The sequence below is a fragment of the Hyperolius riggenbachi genome, chromosome 2, assembly GCF_040937935.1.
Source record: "Hyperolius riggenbachi isolate aHypRig1 chromosome 2, aHypRig1.pri, whole genome shotgun sequence".
NCBI classification, from domain to species: Eukaryota; Metazoa; Chordata; class Amphibia; order Anura; family Hyperoliidae; genus Hyperolius; species Hyperolius riggenbachi.
The window spans coordinates 540,035,211-540,050,573 of NC_090647.1; the positions used below are offsets into that span (position 1 = coordinate 540,035,211).

At 58.7% G+C, this 15,363-nt stretch overlaps 72 pseudogenes; all 72 read left to right on the top strand.

Annotated features, from left to right (window-relative positions):
- Positions 1-180: 180 nt before the first annotated feature.
- LOC137550792 (5S ribosomal RNA) lies at positions 181-299 on the top strand (annotated as a pseudogene).
- Positions 300-382: 83 nt separating this feature from the next.
- On the top strand, positions 383-501 carry LOC137552793 (5S ribosomal RNA; annotated as a pseudogene).
- Positions 502-585: 84 nt separating this feature from the next.
- On the top strand, positions 586-704 carry LOC137554124 (5S ribosomal RNA; annotated as a pseudogene).
- An 83-nt stretch (positions 705-787) lies between these two features.
- On the top strand, positions 788-906 carry LOC137553783 (5S ribosomal RNA; annotated as a pseudogene).
- A 285-nt stretch (positions 907-1,191) lies between these two features.
- On the top strand, positions 1,192-1,310 carry LOC137548138 (5S ribosomal RNA; annotated as a pseudogene).
- An 82-nt stretch (positions 1,311-1,392) lies between these two features.
- On the top strand, positions 1,393-1,511 carry LOC137554208 (5S ribosomal RNA; annotated as a pseudogene).
- Positions 1,512-1,594: 83 nt separating this feature from the next.
- On the top strand, positions 1,595-1,713 carry LOC137552944 (5S ribosomal RNA; annotated as a pseudogene).
- An 83-nt stretch (positions 1,714-1,796) lies between these two features.
- On the top strand, positions 1,797-1,915 carry LOC137558203 (5S ribosomal RNA; annotated as a pseudogene).
- Positions 1,916-1,997: 82 nt separating this feature from the next.
- LOC137558133 (5S ribosomal RNA) lies at positions 1,998-2,116 on the top strand (annotated as a pseudogene).
- An 83-nt stretch (positions 2,117-2,199) lies between these two features.
- LOC137551106 (5S ribosomal RNA) lies at positions 2,200-2,318 on the top strand (annotated as a pseudogene).
- An 83-nt stretch (positions 2,319-2,401) lies between these two features.
- On the top strand, positions 2,402-2,520 carry LOC137547600 (5S ribosomal RNA; annotated as a pseudogene).
- An 83-nt stretch (positions 2,521-2,603) lies between these two features.
- Positions 2,604-2,722, top strand: LOC137551182 (5S ribosomal RNA; annotated as a pseudogene).
- A 72-nt stretch (positions 2,723-2,794) lies between these two features.
- LOC137554416 (5S ribosomal RNA) lies at positions 2,795-2,913 on the top strand (annotated as a pseudogene).
- Positions 2,914-2,996: 83 nt separating this feature from the next.
- Positions 2,997-3,115, top strand: LOC137552877 (5S ribosomal RNA; annotated as a pseudogene).
- Positions 3,116-3,198: 83 nt separating this feature from the next.
- On the top strand, positions 3,199-3,317 carry LOC137547975 (5S ribosomal RNA; annotated as a pseudogene).
- An 83-nt stretch (positions 3,318-3,400) lies between these two features.
- On the top strand, positions 3,401-3,519 carry LOC137552101 (5S ribosomal RNA; annotated as a pseudogene).
- Positions 3,520-3,591: 72 nt separating this feature from the next.
- Positions 3,592-3,710, top strand: LOC137553722 (5S ribosomal RNA; annotated as a pseudogene).
- Positions 3,711-3,782: 72 nt separating this feature from the next.
- LOC137554480 (5S ribosomal RNA) lies at positions 3,783-3,901 on the top strand (annotated as a pseudogene).
- Positions 3,902-3,984: 83 nt separating this feature from the next.
- Positions 3,985-4,103, top strand: LOC137550985 (5S ribosomal RNA; annotated as a pseudogene).
- Positions 4,104-4,175: 72 nt separating this feature from the next.
- On the top strand, positions 4,176-4,294 carry LOC137549563 (5S ribosomal RNA; annotated as a pseudogene).
- Positions 4,295-4,579: 285 nt separating this feature from the next.
- Positions 4,580-4,698, top strand: LOC137552631 (5S ribosomal RNA; annotated as a pseudogene).
- Positions 4,699-4,781: 83 nt separating this feature from the next.
- LOC137558532 (5S ribosomal RNA) lies at positions 4,782-4,900 on the top strand (annotated as a pseudogene).
- An 83-nt stretch (positions 4,901-4,983) lies between these two features.
- On the top strand, positions 4,984-5,102 carry LOC137554507 (5S ribosomal RNA; annotated as a pseudogene).
- An 83-nt stretch (positions 5,103-5,185) lies between these two features.
- Positions 5,186-5,304, top strand: LOC137559444 (5S ribosomal RNA; annotated as a pseudogene).
- Positions 5,305-5,386: 82 nt separating this feature from the next.
- LOC137550961 (5S ribosomal RNA) lies at positions 5,387-5,505 on the top strand (annotated as a pseudogene).
- An 82-nt stretch (positions 5,506-5,587) lies between these two features.
- Positions 5,588-5,706, top strand: LOC137553304 (5S ribosomal RNA; annotated as a pseudogene).
- Positions 5,707-5,789: 83 nt separating this feature from the next.
- Positions 5,790-5,908, top strand: LOC137554077 (5S ribosomal RNA; annotated as a pseudogene).
- An 83-nt stretch (positions 5,909-5,991) lies between these two features.
- Positions 5,992-6,110, top strand: LOC137550646 (5S ribosomal RNA; annotated as a pseudogene).
- An 83-nt stretch (positions 6,111-6,193) lies between these two features.
- Positions 6,194-6,312, top strand: LOC137553314 (5S ribosomal RNA; annotated as a pseudogene).
- A 72-nt stretch (positions 6,313-6,384) lies between these two features.
- Positions 6,385-6,503, top strand: LOC137554299 (5S ribosomal RNA; annotated as a pseudogene).
- An 82-nt stretch (positions 6,504-6,585) lies between these two features.
- Positions 6,586-6,704, top strand: LOC137550600 (5S ribosomal RNA; annotated as a pseudogene).
- Positions 6,705-6,787: 83 nt separating this feature from the next.
- LOC137552177 (5S ribosomal RNA) lies at positions 6,788-6,906 on the top strand (annotated as a pseudogene).
- An 83-nt stretch (positions 6,907-6,989) lies between these two features.
- On the top strand, positions 6,990-7,108 carry LOC137549849 (5S ribosomal RNA; annotated as a pseudogene).
- An 83-nt stretch (positions 7,109-7,191) lies between these two features.
- Positions 7,192-7,310, top strand: LOC137552124 (5S ribosomal RNA; annotated as a pseudogene).
- Positions 7,311-7,393: 83 nt separating this feature from the next.
- LOC137547636 (5S ribosomal RNA) lies at positions 7,394-7,512 on the top strand (annotated as a pseudogene).
- A 72-nt stretch (positions 7,513-7,584) lies between these two features.
- Positions 7,585-7,703, top strand: LOC137554471 (5S ribosomal RNA; annotated as a pseudogene).
- An 82-nt stretch (positions 7,704-7,785) lies between these two features.
- On the top strand, positions 7,786-7,904 carry LOC137548666 (5S ribosomal RNA; annotated as a pseudogene).
- An 83-nt stretch (positions 7,905-7,987) lies between these two features.
- Positions 7,988-8,106, top strand: LOC137552535 (5S ribosomal RNA; annotated as a pseudogene).
- Positions 8,107-8,189: 83 nt separating this feature from the next.
- On the top strand, positions 8,190-8,308 carry LOC137548649 (5S ribosomal RNA; annotated as a pseudogene).
- A 72-nt stretch (positions 8,309-8,380) lies between these two features.
- Positions 8,381-8,499, top strand: LOC137553913 (5S ribosomal RNA; annotated as a pseudogene).
- Positions 8,500-8,582: 83 nt separating this feature from the next.
- On the top strand, positions 8,583-8,701 carry LOC137554486 (5S ribosomal RNA; annotated as a pseudogene).
- A 285-nt stretch (positions 8,702-8,986) lies between these two features.
- Positions 8,987-9,105, top strand: LOC137551610 (5S ribosomal RNA; annotated as a pseudogene).
- A 72-nt stretch (positions 9,106-9,177) lies between these two features.
- On the top strand, positions 9,178-9,296 carry LOC137554543 (5S ribosomal RNA; annotated as a pseudogene).
- An 82-nt stretch (positions 9,297-9,378) lies between these two features.
- LOC137550602 (5S ribosomal RNA) lies at positions 9,379-9,497 on the top strand (annotated as a pseudogene).
- An 83-nt stretch (positions 9,498-9,580) lies between these two features.
- Positions 9,581-9,699, top strand: LOC137552178 (5S ribosomal RNA; annotated as a pseudogene).
- Positions 9,700-9,782: 83 nt separating this feature from the next.
- On the top strand, positions 9,783-9,901 carry LOC137549850 (5S ribosomal RNA; annotated as a pseudogene).
- Positions 9,902-9,984: 83 nt separating this feature from the next.
- Positions 9,985-10,103, top strand: LOC137552125 (5S ribosomal RNA; annotated as a pseudogene).
- Positions 10,104-10,186: 83 nt separating this feature from the next.
- Positions 10,187-10,305, top strand: LOC137547637 (5S ribosomal RNA; annotated as a pseudogene).
- A 72-nt stretch (positions 10,306-10,377) lies between these two features.
- On the top strand, positions 10,378-10,496 carry LOC137554472 (5S ribosomal RNA; annotated as a pseudogene).
- Positions 10,497-10,579: 83 nt separating this feature from the next.
- On the top strand, positions 10,580-10,698 carry LOC137552878 (5S ribosomal RNA; annotated as a pseudogene).
- Positions 10,699-10,781: 83 nt separating this feature from the next.
- LOC137547976 (5S ribosomal RNA) lies at positions 10,782-10,900 on the top strand (annotated as a pseudogene).
- Positions 10,901-10,983: 83 nt separating this feature from the next.
- LOC137552102 (5S ribosomal RNA) lies at positions 10,984-11,102 on the top strand (annotated as a pseudogene).
- Positions 11,103-11,174: 72 nt separating this feature from the next.
- Positions 11,175-11,293, top strand: LOC137553723 (5S ribosomal RNA; annotated as a pseudogene).
- Positions 11,294-11,365: 72 nt separating this feature from the next.
- On the top strand, positions 11,366-11,484 carry LOC137554481 (5S ribosomal RNA; annotated as a pseudogene).
- Positions 11,485-11,567: 83 nt separating this feature from the next.
- Positions 11,568-11,686, top strand: LOC137550986 (5S ribosomal RNA; annotated as a pseudogene).
- Positions 11,687-11,758: 72 nt separating this feature from the next.
- LOC137549564 (5S ribosomal RNA) lies at positions 11,759-11,877 on the top strand (annotated as a pseudogene).
- Positions 11,878-12,162: 285 nt separating this feature from the next.
- LOC137552632 (5S ribosomal RNA) lies at positions 12,163-12,281 on the top strand (annotated as a pseudogene).
- An 83-nt stretch (positions 12,282-12,364) lies between these two features.
- On the top strand, positions 12,365-12,483 carry LOC137549934 (5S ribosomal RNA; annotated as a pseudogene).
- An 83-nt stretch (positions 12,484-12,566) lies between these two features.
- Positions 12,567-12,685, top strand: LOC137554508 (5S ribosomal RNA; annotated as a pseudogene).
- Positions 12,686-12,768: 83 nt separating this feature from the next.
- On the top strand, positions 12,769-12,887 carry LOC137559445 (5S ribosomal RNA; annotated as a pseudogene).
- An 82-nt stretch (positions 12,888-12,969) lies between these two features.
- LOC137553295 (5S ribosomal RNA) lies at positions 12,970-13,088 on the top strand (annotated as a pseudogene).
- Positions 13,089-13,171: 83 nt separating this feature from the next.
- LOC137550647 (5S ribosomal RNA) lies at positions 13,172-13,290 on the top strand (annotated as a pseudogene).
- Positions 13,291-13,373: 83 nt separating this feature from the next.
- Positions 13,374-13,492, top strand: LOC137553315 (5S ribosomal RNA; annotated as a pseudogene).
- Positions 13,493-13,564: 72 nt separating this feature from the next.
- Positions 13,565-13,683, top strand: LOC137554300 (5S ribosomal RNA; annotated as a pseudogene).
- Positions 13,684-13,765: 82 nt separating this feature from the next.
- On the top strand, positions 13,766-13,884 carry LOC137550603 (5S ribosomal RNA; annotated as a pseudogene).
- Positions 13,885-13,967: 83 nt separating this feature from the next.
- Positions 13,968-14,086, top strand: LOC137552179 (5S ribosomal RNA; annotated as a pseudogene).
- An 83-nt stretch (positions 14,087-14,169) lies between these two features.
- On the top strand, positions 14,170-14,288 carry LOC137549851 (5S ribosomal RNA; annotated as a pseudogene).
- Positions 14,289-14,371: 83 nt separating this feature from the next.
- Positions 14,372-14,490, top strand: LOC137552126 (5S ribosomal RNA; annotated as a pseudogene).
- Positions 14,491-14,573: 83 nt separating this feature from the next.
- Positions 14,574-14,692, top strand: LOC137547638 (5S ribosomal RNA; annotated as a pseudogene).
- Positions 14,693-14,764: 72 nt separating this feature from the next.
- LOC137554473 (5S ribosomal RNA) lies at positions 14,765-14,883 on the top strand (annotated as a pseudogene).
- Positions 14,884-14,965: 82 nt separating this feature from the next.
- On the top strand, positions 14,966-15,084 carry LOC137548535 (5S ribosomal RNA; annotated as a pseudogene).
- An 83-nt stretch (positions 15,085-15,167) lies between these two features.
- On the top strand, positions 15,168-15,286 carry LOC137554126 (5S ribosomal RNA; annotated as a pseudogene).
- The last annotated feature ends 77 nt before the right edge of the window (positions 15,287-15,363 follow it).

Consider the following 15,363-nt stretch of genomic DNA (forward strand, 5'->3'; position numbering starts at 1 on the left):
GCGGCCACACTAAGCGCCTGCTCTCGTCAGATCGCGGAAGCTAAGCGGCTTCAGGCCTAGTTAGTAGCTGCATGGGAGACTGGCTGTGAACCCCAGGTGCTGTAGGCGTTTTTTTGGGTTTGAGGCCCAATGGCTATGAGCACGCGTGGGAAGCCTCACCTTCAAGGCGCCTTGGAGTTTGCCTGCGGCCACACTAAGGCGAATGCGCCCGCTCTCGTCAGATCGCGGAAGCTAAGCGGCTTCAGGCCTGAATAGTAGCTGTATGGGCGACCGGCTGTGAACCCCAGGTGCTGCAGGTGTTTTTTTGGGTTTAAGGCCCAATGGCTATGAGCACGCGTGGTAAGCCTCACCTTCAAGGCGCCGGAACGGCGCCTTGGAGTTTGCCTGTGGCCACACTAAGCCGAAAGCGCCCGCTCTCATCATATCGTGGAAGCTAAGCGGCTTCAGGCCTGGTTAGTAGCTGCATGGGAGACCGGCTGTGAACCCCAGGTGCTGCAGGTGGTTTTTTTGGGTTTGAGGCCCAATGGCTATGAGCACGCGTGGGAAGCCTCACCTTCAAGGCGCCGAAATGGCGCCTTGGAGTTTTCCTGCGGCCACACTAAGCCGAAAGCGCCCACTCTCGTCAGATTGCGGAAGCTGAGCGGCTTCAGGCCTGGTTAGTAGCTGCATGGAAGACCGGCTGTGAACCCCAGGTGCTGCAGGCATTTTTTTGGGTTTGAGGCCCAATGGCTATGAGCACGCGTGGGAAGCCTCACCTTCAAGGCGCCGGAATGGCGCATTGGAGTTTGCCTGCGGCCACACTAAGCCGAAAGGGCCTGCTTTCGTCAGATCGTGGAAGCTAAGCGGCTTCAGGCCTGTTTAGTAGCTGCATGGGAGACCGGCTGTGAACCCCAGGTGCTGCAGGCGTTTTTTTGGGTTTGAGGCCCAATGGCTATGAGCACGCGTGGGAAGCCTCACCTTCAAGGCGCCGTAACGGCGCCCTGGAGTTTGCTGGCGGCCACACTAAGCCGAAAGCGCCCGCTCTTGTCAGATCGCGGAAGCTAAGCGGTTTCAGGCCTGGTTAGGAGCTGCATGGGAGACAGGCTGTGAACCCCAGGTGCTGCAGGTGTTTTTTTGGGTTTGAGGCCCAATGGCTATGAGCACGCGTGGGAAGCCTCACCTTCAAGGCGCCGGAACGGCGCCTTGGAGTTTGCCTGCGGCCACACTAAGCCAAAAGCGCCCGCTCTCGTCAGAGCGCGGAAGCTAAGCGGCTTCAGGCCTGGTTAGTAGCTGCATGGGAGACCGGCTGTGAACCCCAGGTGCTGCAGGCGTTTTTTGGGTTTGAGGCCCAATGGCTATGAGCACGCGTGGGAAGCCTCACCTTCAAGGCGCCGGAACGGCGGCTTGGAGTTTGCCTGCGGTCACACTAAGCCGAAAGCGCCCGCTCTCGACAGATCGTAGAAACTAAGCGGCTTCAGGCCTGGTTAGTAGCTGCATGGGAGACCGGCTGTGAACCCCAGGTGCTGCAGGTGTTTTTTTGGGTTTGAGGCCCAATGGCTATGAGCACGCGTGGGAAGCCTCACCTTCAAGGCGCCGGAACGGCGCCTTAGAGTTTGCCTGCGGCCACACTAAGCTGAAAGTGCCCGCTCTCGTCAGATAGTGGAAGCTAAGTGGCTTCAGGCCTGGTTAGTAGCTGCATGGGAGACCGGCTGTGAACCCCAGGTGCTGCAGGCATTTTTTGGGGTTTGAGGCCCAATGGCTATGAGCACGCGTGGGAAGCCTCACCTTCAAGGCGCTGGAACGGCGCTTTAGAGTTTGCCTGCGGCCACACTAAGCCGAATGCGCCCGCTCTCGTCAGATCGCGGAAGCTAAGCGGCTTCAGGCCTGGTTAGTAGCTGCATGGGAGACCGGCTGTGAACCCCAGGTGCTGCGGGCGCTTTTTGGGTTTGAGGCCCAATGGCTATGAGCACGCGTGGGAAGCCTCACCTTCAAGACGCCGGAACGGCGCCTTGGAGTTTGCCTGCGGCCACACTAAGCCGAAAGCGCCCGCTCTCATCAGATCGTGGAAGCTAAGTGGCTTCAGGCCTGGTTAGTAGCTGCATGGGAGACCGGCTGTGAATCCCAGGTGCTGCAGGCTTTTTTTTGGGTTTGAGGCCCAATGGCTATGAGCACGCGTGGGAAGCCTCACCTTCAAGACGCCGGAACGGCGGCTTGGAGTTTGTCTGCGGCCACACTAAGCTGAAAGCGCCCGCTCTCGTCAGATCGTGGAAGCTAAGCGGCTTCAGGCCTGGTTAGTAGCTGCATGGGAGACCGCCTGTGAACCCCAGGTGCTGCAAGTGTTTTTTAGGGTTTGAGACCCAATGGCTATGAGCACGTGTGGGAAGCCTCACCTTCAAGGCGCCGGAACGGCGCCTTGTAGACTGCCTGCGGCCACACTAAGCCGAAAGCGCCTGCTCTCGTCAGATCGCGGAAGCTAAGCGGCTTCAGGCCTGGTTAGTAGCTGCATGGGAGACCGGCTGTGAACCCCAGGTGCTGCAGGTGTTTTTTTGGGTTTGAGGCCCAATGGCTATGAGCATGCGTGGGAAGCCTCACCTTCAAGGCGCCGGAACGGCGATTTGGAGTTTTCCTGTGGCCACACTAAGCCGAAAGCGCCCGCTCTTGTCAGATCGCGGAAGCTAAGCGGCTTCAGGCCTGAATAGTAGCTGCATGGGAGACCGGCTGTGAACCCCAGGTGCTGCAGGTGTTTTTTTGGGTTTGAGGCCCAATGGCTATGAGCACGCGTGGGAAGCCTCACCTTCAAGGCGCCTTGGAGTTTCCCTGTGGCCACACTAAGCCGAAAGGGCCCGCTCTCGTCAGATTGCGGAAGCTAAGCAGCTTCAGGCCTGGTTAGTAGCTGCATGGGAGACTGGCTGTGAACCCCAGGTGCTGCAGGTGTTTTTTTGGGTTTGAGGCCCAATGGCTATGAGCACGCGTGGGAAGCCTCACCTTCAAGGCGCCGGAACGGCGCCTTGGAGTTTGCCTGCGGCCACACTAAGCCGAAAGCGCCCGCTCTCGTCAGATCGTGTAAGCTAAGCGGCTTCAGGCCTGGTTAGTAGCTGCATGGGAGACTGGCTGTGAACCCCAGGTGCTGCAGGTGTTTTTTTGGGTTTGAGGCCCAATGGCTATGAGTACGCGTGGGAAGCCTCACCTTCAAGACGCCGGAACGGCGCCTTGGAGTTTGCCTGCGGCCACACTAAGCCGAAAGCGCCCGCTCTCGTCAGATCGCGGAAGCTAAGCGGCTTCAGGCCTGGTTAGTAGCTGCATGGGAGACTGGCTGTGAACCCCAGGTGCTGCAGGTGTTTTTTTGGGTTTGAGGCCCAATGGCTATGAGCACGCGTGGGAAGCCTCACCTTCAAGGCGCCGGAACGGCACCTTGGAGTTTTCCTGCGGCCACACTAAGCCGAAAGCGCCCGCTCTCGTCAGATCGCGGAAGCTAAGCGGCTTCAGGCCTGGTTAGTAGCTGCATGGGAGACTAGCTGTGAACCCTAGGTGCTGCAAGCGTTTTTTAGGGTTTGAGGCCCATTGGCTATGAGCACACGTGGGAAGCCTCACCTTCAAGGCGCCTTGGAGTTTGCCTGCGGACACACTAAGGCGAAAGCGCCCGTTCTCGTCAGATCGCGGAAGCTAAGCGGCTTCAGGCCTGGTTAGTAGCTGCATGGGAGACCGGCTGTGAACCCCAGGTGCTACAGGTGTTTTTTTGGGTTTGAGGCCCAATGGCTATGAGCACGCGTGGGAAGCCTCACCTTCAAGGCGCCTTGGAGTTTCCCTGTGGCCACACTAAGCCGAAAGGGCCCGCTCTCGTCAGATTGCGGAAGCTAAGCGGCTTCAGGCCTGGTTAGTAGCTGCATGGGAGACTGGCTGTGTACCCCAGGTGCTGCAGGCGTTTTTTTGGGTTTGAGGCCCAATGGCTATGAGCACGCATGGGAAGCCTCACCTTCAAGGCGCCGGAACGGCGCCTTGGAGTTTGCCTGCGGCCACACTAAGCCGAAAGCGCCTGCTCTCGTCAGATCGCGGAAGCTAAACGGCTTCAGGCCTGGTTAGTAGCTGCATGGGAGACTGGCTGTGAACCCCAGGTGCTGCAGGTGTTTTTTTGGGTTTGAGGCCCAATGGCTATGAGCACGCGTGGGAAGCCTCACCTTCAAGGCGCCTTGGAGTTTGCCTGCGGCCACACTAAGGCGGATGCGCCCGCTCTCGTCAGATCGCGGAAGCTAAGCGGCTTCAGGCCTGTTTAGTAGCTGCATGGGAGACCGGCTGTGAACCCCAGGTGCTGCAGGCGTTTTTTTGGGTTTGAGGCCCAATGGCTATGAGCACGCGTGGGAAGCCTCACCTTCAAGGCGCCGTAACGGCGCCCTGGAGTTTGCTTGCGGCCACACTAAGCCGAAAGCGCCCGCCCTCGTCAGATTGCGGAAGCTAAGCGGTTTCAGGCCTGGTTAGGAGCTGCATGGGAGACAGGCTGTGAACCCCAGGTGCTGCATTTGTTTTTTTGGGTTTGAGGCCCAATGGCTATGAGCACGCGTGGGAAGCCTCACCTTCAAGGCGCCGGAATGGCGCCTTGGAGTTTGCCTGCGGTCACACTAAGCCGAAAGCGCCCGCTCTCGACAGATCGTAGAAGCTAAGCGGCTTCAGGCCTGGTTAGTAGCTGCATGGGAGACCGGCTGTGAACCCCAGGTGCTGCAGGCGTTTTTTTGGGTTTGAGGCCCAATGGCTATGAGCACGCGTGGGAAGCCTCACCTTCAAGGCGCCGGAACGGCGCCTTGGATTTTGCTTGCGGCCACACTAAGCCGAAAGCGCCCGCTCTCGTCAGATCGCGGAAGCTAAGCGGCTTCAGGCCTGGTTAGTAGCTGCATGGGAGACCGGCTGTGAACCCCAGGTGCTGCAGTCATTTTTTTGGGTTTGAGGCCCAATGGCTATGAGCAGGCGTGGGAAGCCTCACCTTCAAGGCGCCGGAACGGCGCCTTGGAGTTTGCCTGCGGCCACACTAAGCTGAATGTGCCCGCTCTCGTCAGATAGTGGAAGCTAAGTGGCTTCAGGCCTGGTTAGTAGCTGCATGGGAGACTGGCTGTGAACCCCAAGTGCTGCAGGCATTTTTTTGGGTTTGAGGCCCAATGGCTATGAGCACGCATGGGAAGCCTCACCTTCAAGGCGCCGGAACGGCGCTTTGGAGTTTGCCTGCGGCCACACTAAGCCGAAAGCGCCCGCTCTCGTCAGATCGCGGAAGCTAAGCGGCTTCAGGCCTGGTTAGTAGCTGCATGGGAGACCGGCTGTGAACCCCAGGTGCTGTGGGCATTTTTTGGGTTTGAGGCCCAATGGCTATGAGCACGCGTGGGAAGCCTCACCTTCAAGACGCCGGAACGGCGCCTAGGAGTTTGCCTGCGGCCACACTAAGCCGAAAGCGCCCGCTCTCATCAGATTGCGGAAGCTAAGCAGCTCCAGGCCTGGTTAGTAGCTGCATGGGAGACCGGCAGTGAACCCCAGGTGCTGCAGGCGTTTTTTGGGTTTGAGGCCCAATGGCTATGAGCACGCGTGGGAAGCCTCACCTTCAAGGCGCCGGAACGGCGCTTTGGGGTTTCCCTTCGGCCACACTAAGCTGAAAGCGCCCGCTCTCGTCAGATTGCGGAAGCTAAGCGGCTTCAGGCCTGGTTAGTAGCTGCATGGGAGACCGGCTGTGAATCCCAGGTGCTGCAGGCGTTTTTTTGGGTTTGAGGCCCAATGGCTATGAGCACGCGTGGGAAGCCTCACCTTCAAGACGCCGGAACGGCGGCTTGGAGTTTGTCTGCGGCCACACTAAGCCGAAAGCGCCCGCTCGCGTCAGATTGTGGAAGCTAAGCGGCTTCAGGCCTGGTTAGTAGCTGCATGGGAGACTGCCTGTGAACCCCAGTTGCTGCAGGTGTTTTTTAGGGTTTGAGGCCCAATGGCTATGAGCACGTGTGGGAAGCCTCACCTTCAAGGCGCCGGAACGGCGACTTGGAGTTTGCCTGTGGCCACACTAAGCCGAAAGCGCCCGCTCTCATCAGATTGCGGAAGCTAAGTGGCTTCAGGCCTGGTTAGTAGCTGCATGGGAGACCGGCTGTGAACCCCTGGTGCTGCAGGTGTTTTTTTGGGTTTGAGGCCCAATGGCTATGAGCACGCGTGGGAAGCCTCACCTTCAAGGCGCCGGAACGGCGCCTTGTAATTTGCCTGCGGCTACACTAAGGCAAAAGCGCCCGCTTTCGTCAGATCGCGGAAGCTAAGCGGCTTCAGGCCTGAATAGTAGCTGAATGGGAGACCGGCTGTGAACCCCAGGTGCTGCAGGTGTTTTTTTGGGTTTGAGGCCCAATGGCTATGAGCACGCGTGGGAAGCCTCACCTTCAAGGCGCCTTGGAGATTCCCTGTGGCCACACTAAGCCGAAAGGGCCCGCTCTCGTCAGATTGCGGAAGCTAAGCGGCTTCAGGCCTGGTTAGTAGCTGCATGGGACACTGGCTGTGAACCCCAGGTGCTGCAGGTGTTTTTTTGGGTTTGAGGCCCAATGGCTATGAGCACGCGTGGGAAGCCTCACCTTCAAGGCGCTTTCCGGCGCCTTGGAGCTTTCCTGCGGCCACACTAAGCCGAAAGCGCCCGCTCTCGTCAGATCGTGGAAGCTAAGCGGCTTCAGGCCTGGTTAGTAGCTGCATGGGAGGCCGGCTGTGAACCCCAGGTGCTGCAGGCGTTTTTTTGGGTTTGAGGCCCAATGGCTATGAGCACGCGTGGGAAGCCTCACCTTCAAGACGCCGGAACGGCGCCTTGGAGTTTGGCTGCGGCCACACTAAGCTGAAAGCGCCCGCTCTTGTCAGATCGCGGAAGCTAAGCGGCTTCAGGCCTGGTTAGTAGCTGCATGGGAGACTGCCTGTGAACCCCAGGTGCTGCAGGTGTTTTTTAGGGTTTGAGGCCCAATGGCTATGAGCACGTGTGGGAAGCCTCACCTTCAAGGCGCCGGAACGGCGCCTTGGAGTTTGCCTGCGGCCACACTAAGCCGAAAGCGCCTGCTCTCGTCAGATTGCGGAAGCTAAGCGGCTTCAGGCCTGGTTAGTATCTGCATGGGAGACCGGCTGTGAACCCCAGGTGCTGCAGGTGTTTTTTTGGGTTTAAGGCCCAATGGCTATGAGCACGCGTGGGAAGCTTCACCTTCAAGGCGCCGGAACGGCGACTTGGAGTTTGCCTGTGGCCACACTAAGCTGAAAGCGCCCGCTCTCGTCAGATTGCGGAAGCTAAGTGGCTTCAGGCCTGGTTAGTAGCTGCATGGGAGACCGGCTGTGAACCCCTGGTGCTGCAGGTGTTTTTTTGGGTTTGAGGCCCAATGGCTATGAGCACGCGTGGGAAGCCTCACCTTCAAGGCGCCGGAACGGCGCCTTGTAGTTTGCCTGCGGCTACACTAAGCCGAAAGCGCCTGCTCTCGTCAGATCGCAGAAGCTAAGCGGCTTCAGGCCTGAATAGTAGCTGAATGGGAGACCGGCTGTGAACCCCAGGTGCTGCAGGTGTTTTTTTGGGTTTGAGGCCCAATGGCTATGAGCACGCGTGGGAAGCCTCACCTTCAAGGCGCCTTGGAGATTCCCTGTGGCCACACTAAGCTGAAAGGGCCCGCTCTCGTCAGATTGCGGAAGCTAAGCGGCTTCAGGCCTGGTTAGTAGCTGCATGGGACACTGGCTGTGAACCCCAGGTGCTGCAGGTGTTTTTTTGGGTTTGAGGCCCAATGGCTATGAGCACGCGTGGGAAGCCTCACCTTCAAGGCGCTTTCCGGCGCCTTGGTGCTTTCCTGCGGCCACACTAAGCCGAAAGCGCCCGCTCTCGTCAGATCGTGGAAGCTAAGCGGCTTCAGGCCTGGTTAGTAGCTGCATGGGAGACCGGCTGTGAACCCCAGGTGCTGCAGGTGTTTTTTTGGGTTTGAGGCCCAATGGCTATGAGCACGCGTGGGAAGCCTCACCTTCAAGACACCGGAACGGCGCCTTGGAGTTTGGCTGCGGCCACACTAAGCTGAAAGCGCCCGCTCTTGTCAGATCGCGGAAGCTAAGCGGCTTCAGGCCTGGTTAGTAGCTGCATGGGAGACTGGCTGTGAACCCCAGGTGCTGCAGGCGTTTTTTTGGGTTTGAGGCCCAATGGCTATGAGCACGCGTGGGAAGCCTCACCTTCAAGGCGCCGGAACGGCACCTTGGAGTTTTCCTGCGGCCACACTAAGCCGAAAGCGCCCGCTCTCGTCAGATCGCGGAAGCTAAGCGGCTTCAGGCCTGAATAGTAGCTGCATGGGAGACCGGCTGTAAACCCCAGGTGCTGCAGGTGTTTTTTTGGGTTTGAGGCCCAATGGCTATGAGCACGTGTGGGAAGCCTCACCTTCAAGGCGCCTTGGAGTTTCCCTGTGGCCACACTAAGCCGAAAGGGCCCGCTCTCGTCAGATTGCGGAAGCTAAGCGGCTTCAGGCCTGGTTAGTAGCTGCATGGGAGACTGGCTGTGAACCCCAGGTGCTGCAGGTGTTTTTTTGGGTTTGAGGCCCAATGGCTATGAGCACGCATGGGAAGCCTCACCTTCAAGACGCCGGAACGGCGCCTTGGAGTTTGCCTGCGGCCACACTAAGCCAAAAGTGCCTGCTCTCGTCAGGTTGTGGAAGCTTAGTGGCTTTAGGCCTGGTTAGTAGCTGCATGGGAGACTGGCTGTGAACTCCAGGTGCTGCAGGCATTTTTTTGGGTTTGAGGCCCAATGGCTATGAGCACACGTGGGAAGCCTCACCTTCAAGGCGCCGGAATGGCGCCTTGGAGTTTGCCTGCGGCCACGCTAAACCGAAAGCGCCTGCTCTCGTCAGATCACGAAAGCTAAGCGGCTTCATGCCTGGTTAGTAGCTGCATGGGAGACTGGCTGTGAACCCCTGGTGCTGCAGGTGTTTTTTTGGGTTTGAGGCCCAATGGCTATGAGCACGCGTGGGAAGCCTCACCTTCAAGGCGCCGGAACGGCGCCTTGTAATTTGCCTGCGGCTACACTAAGCCAAAAGCGCCCGCTTTCGTCAGATCGCGGAAGCTAAGCGGCTTCAGGCCTGAATAGTAGCTGAATGGGAGACCGGCTGTGAACCCCAGGTGCTGCAGGTGTTTTTTTGGGTTTGAGGCCCAATGGCTATGAGCACGCGTGGGAAGCCTCACCTTCAAGGCGCCTTGGAGATTCCCTGTGGCCACACTAAGCCGAAAGGGCCCGCTCTCGTCAGATTGCGGAAGCTAAGTGGCTTCAGGCCTGGTTAGTAGCTGCATGGGACACTGGCTGTGAACCCCAGGTGCTGCAGGTGTTTTTTTGGGTTTGAGGCCCAATGGCTATGAGCACGCGTGGGAAGCCTCACCTTCAAGGCGCTTTCCGGCGCCTTGGAGCTTTCCTGCGGCCACACTAAGCCGAAAGCGCCCGCTCTCGTCAGATCGTGGAAGCTAAGCGGCTTCAGGCCTGGTTAGTAGCTGCATGGGAGGCCGGCTGTGAACCCCAGGTGCTGCAGGCGTTTTTTTGGGTTTGAGGCCCAATGGCTATGAGCACGCGTGGGAAGCCTCACCTTCAAGACGCCGGAACGGCGCCTTGGAGTTTGGCTGCGGCCACACTAAGCTGAAAGCGCCCGCTCTTGTCAGATCGCGGAAGCTAAGCGGCTTCAGGCCTGGTTAGTAGCTGCATGGGAGACTGCCTGTGAACCCCAGGTGCTGCAGGTGTTTTTTAGGGTTTGAGGCCCAATGGCTATGAGCACGTGTGGGAAGCCTCACCTTCAAGGCGCCGGAACGGCGCCTTGGAGTTTGCCTGCGGCCACACTAAGCCGAAAGCGCCTGCTCTCGTCAGATTGCGGAAGCTAAGCGGCTTCAGGCCTGGTTAGTATCTGCATGGGAGACCGGCTGTGAACCCCAGGTGCTGCAGGTGTTTTTTTGGGTTTAAGGCCCAATGGCTATGAGCACGCGTGGGAAGCTTCACCTTCAAGGCGCCGGAACGGCGACTTGGAGTTTGCCTGTGGCCACACTAAGCTGAAAGCGCCCGCTCTCGTCAGATTGCGGAAGCTAAGTGGCTTCAGGCCTGGTTAGTAGCTGCATGGGAGACCGGCTGTGAACCCCTGGTGCTGCAGGTGTTTTTTTGGGTTTGAGGCCCAATGGCTATGAGCACGCGTGGGAAGCCTCACCTTCAAGGCGCCGGAACGGCGCCTTGTAGTTTGCCTGCGGCTACACTAAGCCGAAAGCGCCTGCTCTCGTCAGATCGCAGAAGCTAAGCGGCTTCAGGCCTGAATAGTAGCTGAATGGGAGACCGGCTGTGAACCCCAGGTGCTGCAGGTGTTTTTTTGGGTTTGAGGCCCAATGGCTATGAGCACGCGTGGGAAGCCTCACCTTCAAGGCGCCTTGGAGATTCCCTGTGGCCACACTAAGCTGAAAGGGCCCGCTCTCGTCAGATTGCGGAAGCTAAGCGGCTTCAGGCCTGGTTAGTAGCTGCATGGGACACTGGCTGTGAACCCCAGGTGCTGCAGGTGTTTTTTTGGGTTTGAGGCCCAATGGCTATGAGCACGCGTGGGAAGCCTCACCTTCAAGGCGCCGGAACGGCGCCTTGGAGTTTGCCTGCGGCCACACTAAGCCGAAAGCGCCCGCTCTCGTCAGATCGTGTAAGCTAAGCGGCTTCAGGCCTGGTTAGTAGCTGCATGGGAGACTGGCTGTGAACCCCAGGTGCTGCAGGTGTTTTTTTGGGTTTGAGGCCCAATGGCTATGAGTACGCGTGGGAAGCCTCACCTTCAAGACGCCGGAACGGCGCCTTGGAGTTTGCCTGCGGCCACACTAAGCCGAAAGCGCCCGCTCTCGTCAGATCGCGGAAGCTAAGCGGCTTCAGGCCTGGTTAGTAGCTGCATGGGAGACTGGCTGTGAACCCCAGGTGCTGCAGGTGTTTTTTTGGGTTTGAGGCCCAATGGCTATGAGCACGCGTGGGAAGCCTCACCTTCAAGGCGCCGGAACGGCACCTTGGAGTTTTCCTGCGGCCACACTAAGCCGAAAGCGCCCGCTCTCGTCAGATCGCGGAAGCTAAGCGGCTTCAGGCCTGGTTAGTAGCTGCATGGGAGACTAGCTGTGAACCCTAGGTGCTGCAAGCGTTTTTTAGGGTTTGAGGCCCATTGGCTATGAGCACACGTGGGAAGCCTCACCTTCAAGGCGCCTTGGAGTTTGCCTGCGGACACACTAAGGCGAAAGCGCCCGTTCTCGTCAGATCGCGGAAGCTAAGCGGCTTCAGGCCTGGTTAGTAGCTGCATGGGAGACCGGCTGTGAACCCCAGGTGCTACAGGTGTTTTTTTGGGTTTGAGGCCCAATGGCTATGAGCACGCGTGGGAAGCCTCACCTTCAAGGCGCCTTGGAGTTTCCCTGTGGCCACACTAAGCCGAAAGGGCCCGCTCTCGTCAGATTGCGGAAGCTAAGCGGCTTCAGGCCTGGTTAGTAGCTGCATGGGAGACTGGCTGTGTACCCCAGGTGCTGCAGGCGTTTTTTTGGGTTTGAGGCCCAATGGCTATGAGCACGCATGGGAAGCCTCACCTTCAAGGCGCCGGAACGGCGCCTTGGAGTTTGCCTGCGGCCACACTAAGCCGAAAGCGCCTGCTCTCGTCAGATCGCGGAAGCTAAACGGCTTCAGGCCTGGTTAGTAGCTGCATGGGAGACTGGCTGTGAACCCCAGGTGCTGCAGGTGTTTTTTTGGGTTTGAGGCCCAATGGCTATGAGCACGCGTGGGAAGCCTCACCTTCAAGGCGCCTTGGAGTTTGCCTGCGGCCACACTAAGGCGGATGCGCCCGCTCTCGTCAGATCGCGGAAGCTAAGCGGCTTCAGGCCTGTTTAGTAGCTGCATGGGAGACCGGCTGTGAACCCCAGGTGCTGCAGGCGTTTTTTTGGGTTTGAGGCCCAATGGCTATGAGCACGCGTGGGAAGCCTCACCTTCAAGGCGCCGTAACGGCGCCCTGGATTTTGCTTGCGGCCACACTAAGCCGAAAGCGCCCGCCCTCGTCAGATTGCGGAAGCTAAGCGGTTTCAGGCCTGGTTAGGAGCTGCATGGGAGACAGGCTGTGAACCCCAGGTGCTGCATTTGTTTTTTTGGGTTTGAGGCCCAATGGCTATGAGCACGCGTGGGAAGCCTCACCTTCAAGGCGCCGGAATGGCGCCTTGGAGTTTGCCTGCGGTCACACTAAGCCGAAAGCGCCCGCTCTCGACAGATCGTAGAAGCTAAGCGGCTTCAGGCCTGGTTAGTAGCTGCATGGGAGACCGGCTGTGAACCCCAGGTGCTGCAGGCGTTTTTTTGGGTTTGAGGCCCAATGGCTATGAGCACGCGTGGGAAGCCTCACCTTCAAGGCGCCGGAACGGCGCCTTGGATTTTGCTTGCGGCCACACTAAGCCGAAAGCGCCCGCTCTCGTCAGATCGCGGAAGCTAAGCGGCTTCAGGCCTGGTTAGTAGCTGCATGGGAGACCGGCTGTGAACCCCAGATGCTGCAGTCATTTTTTTGGGTTTGAGGCCCAATGGCTATGAGCAGGCGTGGGAAGCCTCACCTTCAAGGCGCCGGAACGGCGCCTTGGAGTTTGCCTGCGGCCACACTAAGCTGAATGTGCCCGCTCTCGTCAGATAGTGGAAGCTAAGTGGCTTCAGGCCTGGTTAGTAGCTGCATGGGAGACTGGCTGTGAACCCCAAGTGCTGCAGGCATTTTTTTGGGTTTGAGGCCCAATGGCTATGAGCACGCATGGGAAGCCTCACCTTCAAGGCGCCGGAACGGCGCTTTGGAGTTTGCCTGCGGCCACACTAAGCCGAAAGCGCCCGCTCTCGTCAGATCGCGGAAGCTAAGCGGCTTCAGGCCTGGTTAGTAGCTGCATGGGAGACCGGCTGTGAACCCCAGGTGCTGTGGGCATTTTTTGGGTTTGAGGCCCAATGGCTATGAGCACGCGTGGGAAGCCTCACCTTCAAGACGCCGGAACGGCGCCTAGGAGTTTGCCTGCGGCCACACTAAGCCGAAAGCGCCCGCTCTCATCAGATTGCGGAAGCTAAGCAGCTCCAGGCCTGGTTAGTAGCTGCATGGGAGACTGCCTGTGAACCCCAGTTGCTGCAGGTGTTTTTTAGGGTTTGAGGCCCAATGGCTATGAGCACGTGTGGGAAGCCTCACCTTCAAGGCGCCGGAACGGCGACTTGGAGTTTGCCTGTGGCCACACTAAGCCGAAAGCGCCCGCTCTCATCAGATTGCGGAAGCTAAGTGGCTTCAGGCCTGGTTAGTAGCTGCATGGGAGACCGGCTGTGAACCCCTGGTGCTGCAGGTGTTTTTTTGGGTTTGAGGCCCAATGGCTATGAGCACGCGTGGGAAGCCTCACCTTCAAGGCGCCGGAACGGCGCCTTGTAATTTGCCTGCGGCTACACTAAGGCAAAAGCGCCCGCTTTCGTCAGATCGCGGAAGCTAAGCGGCTTCAGGCCTGAATAGTAGCTGAATGGGAGACCGGCTGTGAACCCCAGGTGCTGCAGGTGTTTTTTTGGGTTTGAGGCCCAATGGCTATGAGCACGCGTGGGAAGCCTCACCTTCAAGGCGCCTTGGAGATTCCCTGTGGCCACACTAAGCCGAAAGGGCCCGCTCTCGTCAGATTGCGGAAGCTAAGCGGCTTCAGGCCTGGTTAGTAGCTGCATGGGACACTGGCTGTGAACCCCAGGTGCTGCAGGTGTTTTTTTGGGTTTGAGGCCCAATGGCTATGAGCACGCGTGGGAAGCCTCACCTTCAAGGCGCTTTCCGGCGCCTTGGAGCTTTCCTGCGGCCACACTAAGCCGAAAGCGCCCGCTCTCGTCAGATCGTGGAAGCTAAGCGGCTTCAGGCCTGGTTAGTAGCTGCATGGGAGGCCGGCTGTGAACCCCAGGTGCTGCAGGCGTTTTTTTGGGTTTGAGGCCCAATGGCTATGAGCACGCGTGGGAAGCCTCACCTTCAAGACGCCGGAACGGTGCCTTGGAGTTTGGCTGCGGCCACACTAAGCTGAAAGCGCCCGCTCTTGTCAGATCGCGGAAGCTAAGCGGCTTCAGGCCTGGTTAGTAGCTGCATGGGAGACTGCCTGTGAACCCCAGGTGCTGCAGGTGTTTTTTAGGGTTTGAGGCCCAATGGCTATGAGCACGTGTGGGAAGCCTCACCTTCAAGGCGCCGGAACGGCGCCTTGGAGTTTGCCTGCGGCCACACTAAGCCGAAAGCGCCTGCTCTCGTCAGATTGCGGAAGCTAAGCGGCTTCAGGCCTGGTTAGTATCTGCATGGGAGACCGGCTGTGAACCCCAGGTGCTGCAGGTGTTTTTTTGGGTTTAAGGCCCAATGGCTATGAGCACGCGTGGGAAGCTTCACCTTCAAGGCGCCGGAACGGCGACTTGGAGTTTGCCTGTGGCCACACTAAGCTGAAAGCGCCCGCTCTCGTCAGATTGCGGAAGCTAAGTGGCTTCAGGCCTGGTTAGTAGCTGCATGGGAGACCGGCTGTGAACCCCTGGTGCTGCAGGTGTTTTTTTGGGTTTGAGGCCCAATGGCTATGAGCACGCGTGGGAAGCCTCACCTTCAAGGCGCCGGAACGGCGCCTTGTAGTTTGCCTGCGGCTACACTAAGCCGAAAGCGCCTGCTCTCGTCAGATCGCAGAAGCTAAGCGGCTTCAGGCCTGAATAGTAGCTGAATGGGAGACCGGCTGTGAACCCCAGGTGCTGCAGGTGTTTTTTTGGGTTTGAGGCCCAATGGCTATGAGCACGCGTGGGAAGCCTCACCTTCAAGGCGCCTTGGAGATTCCCTGTGGCCACACTAAGCTGAAAGGGCCCGCTCTCGTCAGATTGCGGAAGCTAAGCGGCTTCAGGCCTGGTTAGTAGCTGCATGGGACACTGGCTGTGAACCCCAGGTGCTGCAGGTGTTTTTTTGGGTTTGAGGCCCAATGGCTATGAGCACGCGTGGGAAGCCTCACCTTCAAGGCGCTTTCCGGCGCCTTGGTGCTTTCCTGCGGCCACACTAAGCCGAAAGCGCCCGCTCTCGTCAGATCGTGGAAGCTAAGCGGCTTCAGGCCTGGTTAGTAGCTGCATGGGAGACCGGCTGTGAACCCCAGGTGCTGCAGGCGTTTTTTTGGGTTTGAGGCCCAATGGCTATGAGCACGCGTGGGAAGCTTCACCTTCAAGGCGCCGAAATGGCGCCTTGGAGTTTTCCTGCGGCCACACTAAGCCGAAAGCGCCCACTCTCGTCAGATTGCGGAAGCTGAGCGGCTTCAGGCCTGGTTAGTAGCTGCATGGAAGACCGGCTGTGAACCCCAGGTGCTGCAGGCATTTTTTTGGGTTTGAGGCCCAATGGCTATGAGCACGCGTGGGAAGCCTCACCTTCAAGGCGCCGGAATGGCGCGTTG